The following is a 14,326-nucleotide window of genomic DNA, read 5'->3' as shown; positions in this document are numbered from 1 at the left end:
CTGAACGTTATGTTCCTCAAAATTCATGTGTTAAAGTAGCATCCCGAGTGTGATAGTAGTTGGAGTTGGGGCTTTTAAGAAGGAACACCCTCTACATCAGAACAAAGCAAGAGGGCAGCCATCTGTGAGTAAGAGCCAAAACCAGAGCTTACACATACCACACCCTCACCTTGTGCTTGACCTCCAAAACTGTGAAAAAATTAATTTCTATTGTGAAACCACCCCATGTACACTCTTTGATATGACAACCTGAGCTGACTAAGACACTTGGCTATTTTTCCTTTTTCACTGAACACATAAAAAAATGACTATATAACAAATTGGTAAAGAGAATAAAAAGCATCAAGATCAAGGAAAGTTGTACTTTAGCATAATAGGTATAGATGAATGGGAAGAATAAGTAGTTGATAAAATAATACAGAGTTCAAGAACTGAGCTGGGAACTTAGCTATGACTTCTAGTTGGCCAAACAAGAGACAAAGAGATTATATGAGTCAGCAAAGGACAGATTCTTATTGGCCTAATGTCTAGTTGAGAAACTCCTCAAGTTCAAGGGCAGCGTCAATTATTTAATATTATATAAGGTGTGACTACTTGGCTCCTTCACTATATGATTGATGCCTTGACAAACATGGCCAAGTGAATAGGTTAAATTAATATGTGGAGCCTTCCATGCAATCATCAAGCTGCCACCCTTTGCTCATCACATTTAATAAATGTTTCTAGTTTTCCCTTTCAAGCTGGTGGCAACTTGTTCAAATAGACGCAATATCTTTGTCCTGTGAGAATGGATATAATATAAAGGGAATTTTTGCTCACCATGGAGCTCTTTGGGTCCTACGTCCACTTCAAGTTGCTATGAACCTTATCTCTAATCACCACTGCGACTCACTATCATTATACAGATAAACAAATAGAGCTCAGAGAGGCTAAGCAACTCACCCGCAAGACCCTCCGCTAACAAGAAAAATAACTGGGCCCAGAACCTCTGTTCTTTTCATTCCGTCAGTGTTTCTCACAATTTAATCCCTGGTGGGACCCCTTTACAGTCCTTATCGTAGCCTCACAACCTGGGTTATCATTTAATCCATTTCAGCAATTAACTCATTGTAGTTTTCTTTAAATAAGTATAGCTTTTCCTTAAGCAATATCCACGAAAGTATGGGTTTGATGTGCTTATTAACTATACAATATATATAATGTAGTTAATATTCACTAAAATAATTATGTAGACTTTAGCTTTAATTAAAAATGAGTACCACTTAATATATCCAATTTCCCACTAGTGATGTGTATATTCAACCTTTGGGAAACCCTACACTATTTCCAGAAGCTAAATAAAATAGGTATTTCATTGGACATTTTTTTTTAGGTTTCTTTTTTTGTTTTGTTTTTGAGTCAGGGTCTCACTTTGCAGTGCAGGCTGGTTTTGAACTCACTAAGTAACCTAAGCTGGTCTTGAACTTGCAGCACTCCTCTTGCCTCAGCCTCCTGAGTGCTGGGATTACCGGTGTGAGCCACCACATCCAGCTATTTTTGTTGTAGTAGTTGGGTTTAAAGGAAAAAGCCCACTCTTCAGGTTAGGATAATCACCTATCTCCTAAGGCAAAAAAAAAGAAGAAGAAGAAGTAAAGAAAAACGTGATTTGTTGACTTTATCCTTAGTAAACTAGCGCAATTCTTTTCATGGGTTTTTAATGATTGATTTTTGAGAGTAGGTGTGAGCAATGATCCCCAGAAAGGAATCTTTTGATCTAGTCAAGTGAAAGAACAATCTCATCAGTTCTAAAGCAAGGGATGTCATTTACTTGTGCTGCCAGCATCCATTGGATGAGCGCCTAGTTTTGTTGGTTCTTGTGCAGGGTCCAAAGAAAATGACACAAGATGTGGCAGCTGCCCTCAGAATAGCTTGTAGTCTATTAAGGGAAAAGGACAAATAACACAAAGAATAGTACCATTGTTTTGTGTAAGCACTACAGGCGCACAGGAAAAGAAGGAAGTCGAGAAGGGTTCTCAGAGAAGTGAACAGCGGACAGCTTTTGCTTTGTTGTTGTCATGTTGGGGATTGAAGTCGCCCTTCACACTGAGTTATGTTCCCAGCCCTTTTTACTTTGAGACAGGATCTCGCAAAGCCTCTACGTTGCCCAGGCTGGGCTCAAACTTGCCATCTTTCTGTCAGCCTCACAGAGTGCTGGGATTACAAGCATGTACCACCATGGCCATCAGGCATAGCTGAGTTTTTAAGGATGAGCCAGAGTTAGGGATGAGGTAAGTCCAAGCTGTAGCACCAAGTTGCAGATAGGAAAACACTTTAATGAGGAGCAATACGAGGAACCCTGGACTGCTGATTACCAACAAGCAATTCCGCAGAGCTTCAGTGAAGGCTATTGGGGAAAGAAGTTCAAGATGCTAATGGGCCAGATGATGAGAAGCCTAACCGAGAGCCTGGTCTGGGAGCAACAGGAGTCATCCGAAGGTGGTGAGCAAAGAAGACCATGCATTCAGGGCTGCTGGGTGAGGACTGCTCATCTCCATTTCCGGGACTTTCCCTGCATGCATTTGGCATCCCAGCAGCAGCTGTTATCGCTGACTGCTGGAAAGCAGGGTCTCACTGGCATGGATTCGGACGGCTGTAATTACAGATAATGGGCCTCAATGTGCCTGTCAGGAATTTGCACAGTTGGCTCTGTCGGTGGAATTTGAATATTTTACATTGCATCTGTGCACCAAAGTCAGACAGCAGAAGAAGCAGAAGCAGAAGCAGAAGCAGCCAGAGATTCCCATCAGCTCAGTAAATTGGCTTTGGAGATGGCTGTGGAGCTCTCTGAGGAGTGGCCTTTCCCTGTGGACTGGTCTTTGCATGGACGAGCCCAACCCCACAAAGAAGGGTACCGCATCTGAGAAGCTTTGGAAACTGGGTTTGCTGGCCTGGGGCTAATAGGGCATCTTCCTAGACCCACGGCCAATTGGAAGGACCGAATCCACCACATGTTGGGTCTCAACTCACGCTGGTGCCCCCTCCCATCTGCCGGCCAATAAGAAAATAGAGAGGTGACTTGAACATGGATATTGTCCTACTTAGGACAATTGTCTTGGAAATGCTTGCTTTGTAACTGCTTTTGTTCTTTATGCCCCATTTTGTCCAGAGTCAATCTCATTTCCTACCCTATTCTTTAGTTTTGTCTTCTGTTCTTGTCCCAACACTGACCTATTTAACAAGTATTTATTGAGTATTTGGCCATGTGTCAAGAATGTTCAAAATTGTTTATACATATTAATTCAAATGTATTCCTTTATGTATTCTATAAATACAGATAAGGTAGCTACTACAACACCCATTTTACAGATGAGAAAACAAGGCAGATGGTGAAACTCCGACCTGAGCCCAGCAGTGTAGCATTCCTCCAAAGTCTTTGCCGTACTACACATGAACTTGATGAAGTCGAGCTTGTCTTTTCTTTAACATTTAACTTTTTACGAACCATTTCTTTTTTTTTTTTTTTTTTTTTGTCTTTTGAGACAGGGCTTCACTATGCAGTTCAGGCTGGCCTCGAATTCATTTTGTAGCCCAGGTTGGCCTTGAACTCACAGCAGTCCTCCTGTCTCAGCCTCCCAAGTGCTGGGATTATAGACATGTGCCACCATGCCCGGCCTAAGCATTTCATTTGTGCTAAGATACTTTACAGGAGTGATTTCCACTAACCCTCAGAACAGCCCAAAGAAATAGATACAGATAAGAGAACCAAGCCATAGTGATCTATGACACTAGACACACCCACTTCTCCACCATCTACCATAATTTAATAGAAATGAAATTCCAGCCTTCACTATCTCCTCCAAGAAGCTACATTCTCACTGCCTCGAAGGCCCTCTTACTAAAAATCACTAAGAAATAACATTTGCCATTTTTAAACGCTTTGTAATGTGCCAGGCATTTGCATACAGTATTCCTATCCTTCATACCAGCCCTACAAATAAATGTTATTATGGCTATTATCACTTTACAGATGAGGAAACAGAGGACTAAATAACTTGCCCATAGTCACACAATTATTCAGGTACGCTGACTCTAAAGTCTACACTCTATCTTTTACACCTGGCTTCCTTTTGTGTGGTTTCAACCCAGGACAAGTCTTTCTAAGAGGCTGGAGAAAACAGAGGGTGGAAGAGACTAGGTTTCAGCTTGAGTCAGTGGGATTTCTTTTCTTATCTTTTTTATGTCTTTTTCCCTACCTCCTGTTCTCTTTTCTTTCCTTCTGTCCTTTTATTCAATTAAGAAAAATCACCCAATTACTAACCAAGCTAAAAGGAGCACTAGACTTGGCATCCTGTCATTTTTAAAATCCAAGTTCCACCCATACACAATTATGACTGCTTACAATAAAATCCCAACCCAGTGTGAATCAGCACAGAGAAAAAGCAAAGGAGGGCAGGGCTAAGATTTCATGCTCAGAGTTAACCCCAAAGTTATGAGTCAGAGAAATTTCAGAATAGCCTCCCTGCCAAGTTAACCAGGCCAGGGTTAGCCAAGCTGTAGCCAATTGCACAAACCCTGGTGGGATGGTGTGGACGGCCCTGGGGAGAAAGGGCAGCTGCCCTGCACTGGAGGAGACAAACTGGGTGGGACACTGGATTACAGACAGTTGGCCAACCTCACTATAGCTACTAGAGAAACACTTCTATAGTCACGTAGGTGGAAGTGCACCTGTTCAATTCTGTTCGTCACTATACCCAGGAAAGATGTCTGTAAGGCATCTGAGATGCAGGTACAGATGTATTCGGAATATTAAATATTTTCTGAAATGTAGCTGGCCAAAAATAGACTATCAATACAAGTAGTGCCTACTTTACTAAAAACAATGACTTGAGTTTGTAGAGTCTTAAATGAAATAAAAAGTTTGTGCTAGGGCTGGCAATAGCTCAGTGGTAGTGTCCTGCCTAGCATAGAGAGGGCCCTGGGTTTGATTCCCCAAACACTGTAGGGAAAATTGTCCTTGGTTCAGATTCTCCCCATTATCTCTGAGTCAACCTCTTTCTACGAGTTTGAACTTTATAAGTAAATTCAGAGGTAAAGGGGCATCAGGATAACATTGTGCTCCAACTCCAGGCAGATTTAGGCTCTTGCAGGTCTCAATCATGTGCATTTTTTTCTTTTAAAAGACAAAAACAAGAAATGTTCTCCTTGCCCATATCTTCCTACAGAAAGAAGTTGTGTATGCAGACTACGTGGAACGAGAATGGGATTTTTAGACTAATAAAGATTTGGAAATGGATCCAACTCTACCACTTCCTGGCTACAGGGGCTTTGGACAGTTAAGCAATGGAAGAAGCAAAACTTCCAATGGAAAATTACTGAGAAAATGACAAGAGTAAACACACATTAAAGTGCCCAGGGAAATGTGTAGCTCATGCTCAAGTATATTTTGTCACCCAATCTCTAGGGCTGACCTATATTAGAAAGTCAAAACTTTTCTGCATTAGAAAACTTTTTAAGAACTCTAGAGAAGCTTATTCTCTATCACATAAAATTCACTGACCTGAAAAAAAGCAGTCAGGGAGACTGGGTGTATAACTCAATGATACAGCGCTTGCTCAGCTTGCATAAAGCCTTGGGTTTGATTCCCCAGCACCACACACATACATAGAGAGAGAGAGAAAGAGAGAGAGAGAGAGAGAGAGAGCACTGAGGAGCGTTTGAAGACAGCATGTGTTCCAGAAAATGGAAATGGGCAACTTAATTATTTTATTCAATAAAAATTATTAAGCATTCAGCCTATGCTAGGGACTGAAATGGAGCTGGAAGTACATAATGAGGTATGGGAATCAGATTAGAGAAAGAAACAGGCAAGACTATTGTGGGATGTATAAAGGCAAAAACAGAACTGAGCTCCTCCCAGGAAGAGTGTCTCAAGAAAACACCATTCAGGAACTGTCCAAAGGGGCAGTGTGTGTGTGTGTGTGTGTGTGTGTGTGTTGGGGACTGGGGCAGGTAAAAAACTAAAAGGACAAGCAGGAGTAGACCAGGTGCAGAAGGAAGGAGGGAAGAGGCTCTGCCAGCAGAGGGAACAGCATACGCGAGACACTGTGAAATCACCATTCACTCTGATCACAGGCCTGGAGGAGAGACAGAGGGTGGGGATTCTGGCAGGGATCAGATCACAAAGGGTCTGAGGAGCTCAGCTGTGTAATTTGGGTTTAGACATGAAATCGAAGGAGAAGCTTTGAAGCATTACAGGAGGAGGGTAACACGATCAAATTTGCTTTTATAAATTGCCATGAAAATTTATGACCATGGATTCAACTTGCTTTTATGAACTCATGGTACTACTCAACACTCTCCCCCTCCAAGGAAAGAGAAAATACATCTTTGAGAATTAAAACTGTCAAAGAACCTCAGGCTAGATAGGATTTTGGTTTTGTTAGCTGGTGCTATAGCTGGGATAGAGGAGACAGACGTGAAGAGAAATACTGACGCTGAGGATCACTTAGCTCTTTTCTTTTTTACCGGCAGAGCCAAATCCACAGTTCTCATAATATAAACAGGAGTTTTGAGATTTTTACCAACTCGGGAGGAGATAATGACAAATGGGCTTTGAGAGGCTTCTCCGGCCTGGAGAGAGCATAAGGCTGTGGCCTGGCCCTGACATTTACTAGAAGAGGCAGTTTATGACCATCACGTCTCACTGGTGAGTGTTTGCCTTCTACTTCTGGTCCGAACCAAAGCTGTCAGCTTTTCACTTTCAAAAGAATTTTGGTCACTTCATTAAAAAAAAAAAATTATGCTTTTGAGAAATCTATAGAAATATCCTGAAAACTCAGTGGCCTCATTTCTGGTAGCTACATAACCGTTGGGAGCATTTGTTTTTAATCACTGTTGCTCTTCTTGATCAAATTTACTGTCAGGGATTTTGTGTTCCAAAGCAGTTTGTCCAACCAATCAGGACTCATTTATTGGGGGGCTCTGTTTCTGTCACCTACATATAACATGCCTACCTCCAACCAGCCCCTGCAACAGGCAAGATCTGGAAAGCAGAATTAGAAAGTGGATTAAAAGAAAAAGCCCACACTTTTTGTGTGGTGAGCCTTTCTTGCTCTCATTCACTGGGAGGCTAATACAACATTTGTCTTGGCAGATGAAGTGTCACATACTAAGCAGGTGATAAGTGGCATAACTCAAAGGAGGCATTTGGGGAAGCAAGTCAGGAACAAATGACACACTGGAATGTATAACTGTCGGCACAGACAAGCCAAGGTCCTCATATAAAAGTTATTTTGAAGGCACCTCTCTGCCTTGGCAACCTCGCTGAAGTTAGACAGGCTTGGCCTCACTTTTAAAATCAGTCTGTGTGTGTGTGTGTGTGTGTGTGTGTGTGTTCAGGCGCGCGTGCGCGAGCGCATGCTTGTAAGTGTGATGGGGGGAGGTGGCCGTTGTCTTTCTGTCACTGAATATTTAAAGTAGAAAATCAAGAGATAGTGTTGTACTTAAAATAAAAGGAGAGAGATGGAGTTTTTTTTTTTTTTAGAAGAAAAACAAAGTAGAGCAGATTTTCAAATAGATCTGATATTCACTTCAAGAGACCAGCTAAAATTACCCCAGCTAAAGAGTGTCTCGTGTCACCAGCTTTGTCCTCCATGTACGACGAGGCCAAGTTCTTCTACATGGAGCTCCAGTCACAGCTCAGCTGGGAATTATACACCTACTGGGGTCTGTAGGTCAAGATGTAAGTGCATTAACAGAGGGCCTCTTCAGGGTAATGTGACGGAGGCCCATCAAATCCGAATTGAAGCCAGAAAAAGGGAAAGAAAACAGAATTAAATAGTCCTTTCATAAACTTCAATGAGTCTTTGCAAATGGAGACACAGATGTGCAATTTTAAAAACATTCTCCCAATGTCTTGTTTCTGGTTGAATGGCTTTCTGCATTTAGGCAGTTTTGGCATTGGCAAAGCACTTGCTTTGTGCGAAGGGAAATGAATGTGGGGGTGGGGAGGACCAGTTTCCAGCCTGCGTTTGTTTTCAAGGTCTCCTGAGCCCCAGGGCTCTTGGTTGAGAGCTAAGTTTAATCATGACAGCAGCTCCAAAATAAAAGTGAGACCCAGCACCATCTTCCTCTGAATCAGTGTTTAATCTGAGTCCTCCCAATCAATCAATAGCAGGCTTCACCGTGGTGGTGTTTGGATGCTATGGGAGGTTCTCTAGGCAGAGGTAACCATACCAGCTGGGGCACGTGCAGCTGTCAGAAGAATGGGATATCACTCTAGATAGTGGGGCAGCTGTCAGAGGTGAATGCTGTCAGCTAAAAAGGAAAACTTCCCAGAGGGATGGTTCATAGGAAAAGGCATGGATGGGGGGGGTAATAAAGATGGTTATCTGTTGATTTTTATCTTCTCCCCTGCATGTATCCCACCTGCTTACCACTTGGACATCAGTTTTCTTCTGAGCATACAGCCCTCTCCACATTCTCAGCTCAGATGCTCAGGTATGACGGACAACTTCCTGGACTCAGTGGCTGGACACATGGCCCAGGCCTGACTAATCAGAGGATTTCTTCTCCCAGGTCCCCAGGAAAGGTTCTCAAATTTTCATACAGAAATACTTATGAATTGAGGCTGAGGCAGGAGGATCTTTGAGCGTTCGAGGCCAGCCTGAGTTACTAAGTGAGTTCAAGGCCAGCCTGAACTGCATAGTGAGACCCTGTCTCAAAAAGACAAAAAAAAAGAAAAAGAAATACTTATGAATTCTCATATAATGGTGGGAGAGTAAAAGTTTAAGCTATGTTTGCTTAGCAGTTTATGAGCAGCTTTTGATAGCAGCAGTGGGGAGCTCATGCAATAAAAACCTAAAGTATTAAATTTACCTTGGAATCAGGAAGTGAGTGGAAGCTGTAAAGGCTGTGAGGATTTGGAAGAGGCTGGTAATGAGAGCTCACAGTGCCTTGAACGTATTATTTATATGACTGTGGACCATGCAGGCTGCAAGAGAAGCCTAAAAAGAAAGTGAGGAAAATCTTATCAGAAACTAGAGGGGGGAAATTTTTGCTAGGCAATGGCAGAAAGTCTATTAATATTGTTGCTACAGTAATGTGGGTGGTGGGAAATATACCTAATGAGAACCAGGTATGGTGCTACATGCCTAGATTTCCAGCTATTCAAAGGCTGAGGCAGGAGGCTCACTTAAGCCCAGAAGTTCTAGGCCAGTTTGGGCAACATAGCAAGACTACATCTAAAGATAAAAGAGAGCTAGACACTGGTGCACATCTGTAATCTCAGCTGCTTGGGAGGCTGAGGCAGGAGGATCAAAAGTTCAAGGCCAGCTTAGGCAATTTAGCAAAGACCTTGCTAACTAACTAACTAAATAACTAAGGGCTGAAGATGTAGACCAGTGGATGAGCATGGGCAAGACCCTAGATGCCATGCCAAGTTTTATATTATTTATTTATTGATTGATTGATTGATTCATGTATGTATTTATTTATTGTACCTGGAATTGAACTCAGGACCTTGCACTTGCCAAGCAGGCACTGTGCCACTGAGCTATATTCCCAGCCCATCTCAAGTTTTAAAATAAAATCAACCTAATAAACTCTATGATAGAATTAATTTTTCTGTCTCGCCTTAAGTATACTTCTTGAATCTGTTTGCCTCTGTCTTTGTGTGTGTGTGTGTGTGTGTGTGTATGTGTACATGTTTTTGGGACATTGGTACATAAGTATAACATATTTTACACATTTTCAATCCTTTTACATTCCTCCCCTTCCCCAGCTCCTCCTTTAATTCCCTTCCCTCTCTCCAAGAGTCTGTCTTCTGGTTTCCTATCATCACTCCTTTTTATTTTATACATTACTTTATTTATACTTTAGGTTTCTCATATAAGAGAAGGCATGCAATATTTCACTTTCTGAGTCTGGTTTATTTCACTGAGCACAATCATATCTAGTTCCACCTATTTTCCTGCAAATTACATGATATTATTCTCTTTTATAGCTGAATAATATTCTGCGATGTGTATATATCATACTTCCTTTATGCATCTGTTAACCCCCATCTGGGTTCTTTCCAGATCTTAGCTGTTGTGTATAGTGCTGCTATAAACATGGGTCTGCATGTGCCACTATAATATGATGTCTTTTGTTCTTTGGGAAATAAACCCAGGAAAGTTAGAGCTGAGTCAAATGGAATTTTTATCTTTATTTCTGAGGAGTCTTCATTCTGATTTTGATAGTGCTTGTACTAGTTTACATTCCCACCAACAGCGTAGGAACCCCTCCCCCACCCTCACCAGTATTTATTGTTTTTTGTGTTCTTGGTGATCACCATTTTGACTGAGTTAAGAGGGAGTCTCAGTTATTTCAATTTGCATTTTCCTGATAACTAAAGATGTTGAAAATTTTTTTCATGTATTTGTTGGCCATTTGGGTTTCTTTCTAGAAGTATTTATTTATAAGTTCATTTGTCCATCTTTTGATTGGGCCACTTATTTCTGAGGGTTAATTTATTTGAGTTCTTTATATATTCTGGATACTAGTCCTTGATCAGAACAGTAAGCTAACAAAAAGTTTCTCCCATTTTGTGAGTTGTCTTTTCACTCTCGGTTGTTTCCTTTGCTGTGCAGAAATTTTAAATTTGATATAGTCCAATTCAGTGATTTTTGCTATTGTTTCCTGTGCTATTGGTGTCCTATTCAGGAAGTCTTTCCCTGTGCCTATGCCTTCATGTATTTTCTCTATGTTATCTTCCAGCAGTTTCAAAAGTTAGTGTTTTTATATCTAGGTTTTTGATCCATTTTGATTTGATTTTAGTACAAGGTAAGACATAGGGATCTATTTTCAATCTTCTGCAGGTAGATGGACATTCAGTTTACCTAACACCATTTTGTTTCATTTTGTTTTTTTTGCGACAGGGTCTAGCTATGTAGTTCAGGCTGGCCTTGCTCAGACCTAGAACTCATGGCAGTGCTCCTGCCTCAGCCTTCCGAATGCTGGGATTACAGGTATTCCCCACCATACCTGGCTTCCAGCACCATTTGTTAAAGAGGCTAGCTTTTCTCCAGTTTATGTTTTTGGCCTCTTTGTAAAAAACTCGGATGTATAGGTGCATGAGTTTGTTTCCATGTCTTCTTTCTGTTCCATAAGTTTATATGTCTGTTTTTGTGTCAGTACCATGCTGTTTTGCTATGGCAAGAAGCAACACTGAATCGAAACCCAGGATTTGGAAGCAGATTTATTCTACATTGGATGGGCACTGACAGGGAATCAATTGTCTCTCAAGATGTCAGGCCCTGAAGGTCCAGGGAGGGAGGCTTTGAGGGGATTGCACAAGTGTGGGGTAGGGGCATGGAGGCAGAGTATTTGGCTATCTTTCTTTTTTGTTGTTGTTGTGCTACCGGGGATCAAACTCATGACCTTGTACTTGCCAGACAGGCGCTTATGCTACTGAGCTATATCCCCAGCCCTTGGCTGTCTTTGACTGGCTCTTATAATATGCGTTATAGTGACCAGCTGTACATCATAGTAACCAGCCGTTTCTAAGAGACAGAAGCAACCGGAACTGCAGCAGGAACTATCACCTGGGCAACTGAAGTATACTGGCTGGGGGCATTTTCTGCTACAGTGTTTGTTACTGTAGCTCTGTAGTATAACTTGAAATATGATACTGCAATGCCCCTAGCTTGGCTCTTTTTGCTCAGGCTTGCTTTGGCTATTGTGGGTCTTTTTTGATTCCGTTTGAAGTTTAGAGTTGTTTTTTCTAGTTCTGTGAAGAATGTTGTTGGTATTTTCTTGATTTCTTTCTCAGTGGGTTCATTACTTGTTTAAAGTGTGCAACTGACTTTGGGTGTTGATTTTATAACCTGTGTGTCATTTTCTTTCTCAGAAAGCTGTCCCTTCATAGTGACAGACTGTCATAAGCTTCAGGTGTCCATTCTATCCACTCTATACACCCCCACCCTGAGAAATGAGAGTTTTTACATCCCATTTATCTGGTCTCAGGCCTATCTTCCATGGGCATAGCTTTGATTATTTATCTACAACTGAAAATGCCGCCTGCTTTCTTCTTGCTGCTTGCAGTAGAAAGCAAAAGAGAGGGGTAAACTACAGGAAAAAAAGGAGCTAGCTTCAAGGAGTTCTAGGCTTTCTAGATGGATAGCAAATAAAACTAAAAATTTAAAAATGCCTTGTGTTAAAAAACTTCTAATTCAGGGATAGATAAAGTCAAAGGTGGGTTTGTATTCAACTCTGTTAAGATTTCTGAAAGCTTATAGTACCAATCAATCAAAGAAAAAGTCCTTTAAAGATCTTAAGGGTTTAACAGAAGGATCCTCTTGATCAAACAACATGGCTTCCAAGAAGCTTAAGGGCATCGTCTTTCAGCAGACATTCAAAGTAGAGAAATATGGGAGTTGACCCTAGGGCTTTCACTCTGAGCTATATCCTCAGCTCTTTCCTCTTTCTTTCTTTCTTTCTTTCTTTCTTTCTTTCTTTCTTTCTTTCTTTCTTTCTTTCTTTCTTTCTTTCTCTCTCTCTCTCTCTCTCTTTCTCTCTTCTTTCTTGCTCTCTCCTTTTCTCTCTTCATCTCTTTCTTTTTCTCTCTTTCTTTCTTTTCTTTGCTTTTTTTCTCTCTTCCTTTCTTTCTTTTTTCTTTGTTTTTTGAGAAGATCTTGCTAAGTCTCTTTGTGGCCCAGGGCGGGCTCAAACTTGTGTATTATCTTCCTGCCTCAGCAGAGTACTGGAATTACAGGCATAGGTCACCATACCTGACAAGAAATGCTTATATAAAGAGACTAAGCCAGATGTGGTGACACATGCCTATAACCCCAGCACTTGGGAGGCTGAGGCAGGAGGATCATTGTGAGTTTGAGATCAGCCAGGGCTACAAAGTGAGCTTGAGGCCAGCCTGAACTGCATAGTGAGACCTTGTGTCAAAAACACACACACACACAAAAAAAAAAAGGGGGAGAGAGAGAGAGAGAATTATATGGAGACTTATATAGCTCTATGACACAGTACTTGCCTGATAGGCACAAGGTCATGAGTTCCTATTCTGGTACCAAAAAAAAAAAGTACCTATCAAGAGACCTTTAAATGTAACTTTAGCCTGATGGCATGAACTCCCAGTAAAATTCACAGGACACTCACTAAATATTTAATATTATTACATTAACAGACACATTACCATCTTGGACTTAAAGAGGCTGAGACAATATGAAATGAAAAGTGGCTTGTGAACTCATCATATTTTGTGTGTGTGTCATACTGGAGATTGAGCCTAGAGCCTTCACACCAAACTATATCTCCAGCCAGTTTTCACATTCTATTTTGAGACAAGGTCTCCTAAGTCACTAAGTGGCCCAAGCTTGAACTTGCTATCCTCCTGCCTCAGCCTTCCAGAGCGCTGGAATTACAGGAATGTACCTCTAGGATCAACTTGAACTCCCAAAATTTCACCAGAAAGAAGCAAGCTAAGAAAATTACTCTGTTCCATGTACATGTCGTGTGTGTGTGTGTGTGTGTGTGTGTGTGTGTGTGTGTGTGTAAATGGAAAGATAACTCTGAGAATAGAACCAAGAGCTATAAGAATCACTCATAGAAATACAACTGATTCTTCATCAAAGAACTCAGTATATCTCAGAAGGATTTCTGAATTGCTGTGGGCCAGTGATTGTGCCTTTGTGCATTCTAGCCCCTCTTTTTCCACGCAAGAACGTCTACAGTATTATCCTAGCCTGTTCCATCATTTCACACAGCATGTGTTTATTGTGATAATTTGTCTGTTTCACAGACTTTACAGGCTTAAGATTTAAGAAGGACTCTATGCAGAGCCAGAGATGTGGCTTGGTGGTAGAGCACTTACTTAGCATTGACAAGGCCCTCAGTTCAATCCCCAACACTACCCAAGAAACAAGATAAAACTATGCTTGAAGAGGTATATAGAAAGAATACACCTAAGAAGACTCATTAGCAGCTGGACCTCACTCAGAATGTAAAATTTTGGACTTCCAGCCTGAGATTCTTTTTTATTTTTTAGTTTTGGTACCAGAAATCGAACCCAGGACCTTAGGCTTGCATGGGAGGGGCTGTGCTGCTGAGCTATATCCCAGGCCCTGGGTTGAGGTTCTTGAGGGATGTGGGAGGTGGTGAGTATATCTTATAAAGGGGAGGGGCTGGGGATTTAGCTCAGTGGCACAGCGCATGCCTGGCAAGTGCAAGGTCATGAGTTCAATTCCCGATACCGGAAAAAACAAAAAAAATACAAGGGGGAAGAAGATGAATCAATAGGGAACCAGAAAATAGACTATTATAGAGCTAGCCTCCAGGATGGCTCCCTATCTTC

This window comes from Chinchilla lanigera, unplaced genomic scaffold, assembly GCF_000276665.1.
Source record: "Chinchilla lanigera isolate Chin_1 unplaced genomic scaffold, ChiLan1.0 scaffold00015, whole genome shotgun sequence".
NCBI classification, from domain to species: Eukaryota; Metazoa; Chordata; class Mammalia; order Rodentia; family Chinchillidae; genus Chinchilla; species Chinchilla lanigera.
The sequence above is the reverse complement of the archived record's forward strand: the minus strand, read 5'-3'. Positions refer to the sequence as shown.